Source organism: Poecilia formosa, unplaced genomic scaffold (genome assembly GCF_000485575.1).
Source record: "Poecilia formosa unplaced genomic scaffold, Poecilia_formosa-5.1.2 Scaffold376, whole genome shotgun sequence".
In the NCBI taxonomy this organism is placed as follows: domain Eukaryota; kingdom Metazoa; phylum Chordata; class Actinopteri; order Cyprinodontiformes; family Poeciliidae; genus Poecilia; species Poecilia formosa.
In genome coordinates, this window is record NW_006800315.1 from 555,577 (window position 1) to 557,386 (window position 1,810).

Consider the following 1,810-nt stretch of genomic DNA (forward strand, 5'->3'; position numbering starts at 1 on the left):
AAGCAAACAAGAACCCGGATAAGACAATTGATAACACTGGTCAACACAAAAAAAATTGTCTACGTTTTTTCAGCTGACTTAGTAGTATTTTGATGAGCTGAATCCAAAAATCACATTCGTTTTGCTCCATCAGGTCAACTTTTTGAGCCATAGGCAAATCTTGATTTTTTACGATTCTGTTTACATGCATTTTTTATTTCATTTCAATTTTTTTTATTTCACGTTCTAGAAATGAAATGACTTACTTATTCAGACTACAAGTTAATGGGTGATGTCATCAATTGCGAAACGTCATTTCCTTAATTTGCTTCCGGTCATAGCATTTTAGTAAGAGTAAAGTGAAAAGCCTCTATATTGCCTAAAAACAAAATGGCTTCAGCCAGAAGATCTTGCAAAAATAAACCTGACTATTCTGTTACATTTGCGGCGAATACACCCTTGTGCCTAACAGGAATCCAGTCACAAGTTTCATAAAGCGTGCTTACCATGCTTATTTTAGTATGAAACTTGGAGATCAGGACAAAGCTTGGGCGCCACACATGGTATGCAAAGCATGCACCGAGTATCTGCGTCAGTGGACAAAGGGCAACAAGAGTTGTCTAAAATTTGGAATTCCGATGGTCTGGAGGGAGCCAACAAACCACTGCAGTGACTGCTACTTCTGTGGCATTGATGTTACTGGGATCAACAGAAAGAACCGGAGCAGCCTAAAGTATCCTGATCTTCAATCAGCACGTCNGTGGATCATAGCACGAAATTAATACCTACATTTTTAAGTTTAACTGAGTTGACGCGGCTATGGATGACATGTAAATGATCAGTCTTTTTGCCCCCCAGCATTGTATGCCTGCACGAAATTTCCGTAGGTCCAATAACATGCATGGTGTCTACATAGTCGTAAGTCAGTGCCTCACCAGCAATGAACCTCACCGCACGTCACTGGTTAGGTCGCATTTGAATCGGGTATGTATCGGATACAGGTCGCATTATGTCAAAAAAAATCGGAATTGGGTCACTTCAGGCTGCAGTGTGAACGCACCCTATGTTACATCTGCGATGAAAAAAAGTTGTCACTCATGCGCTGAATTATTGTGTGGAGGCGTTGACTGAGGTGTTCATATATGGGACAACGCTGTGACCAAAGTGCAATATAGTGATATGATATTCAGGAACGATCCGATTCTTCTGGACGGATCTTTACTAAGTCCTAAGGACTGAAGCCTCACTGAGAGCCGTTCTTTGTTGGTCTGCATACACTGCAGTAGCTATTATTTTATTTCATTAATATATATAGAGATTTATTTAATTAACAAATAAATAAATCATGAATGTAAGAACGAAGAGCATGCTCATTGCTCTTTGTTTTCGTCACCTGTCATGGCGGCAGACTTTGCAGCAGGAGGGAGGATGAAAACAGTCACCTGTCACCACTTCTTCCTTGTTGCGCCTTGGACAGTGTTCATAGTTGCTATGTTTAATGGTACAGACAGTTGTGGTTTCTAACATTGGCAATATGGGCAACTGCCCAGGGTGTTATTTTTTTTAGGGATGGCAGAAGACCTCTGCGGATTGTTGTTGCGCAACACCCCCCCCTTCTCTCTCTCTCTCTACTTCCCCTGGTCAGAGGAGGGAGATGTGCTACCAGCTCTCCGTCTAACGGGTGAATTGAGTTTCCTAAATCTGCCGAGATTTACCCTACCCAGAACTGAAGTAAACTCTGTTTAAGCTGGGCGCGAGAAAGACTAGCCTGGTTTCTGACGACCTCCATCCAGATGTCCCACCCTTTTTCACTCTGTGAATTAGCCAGATA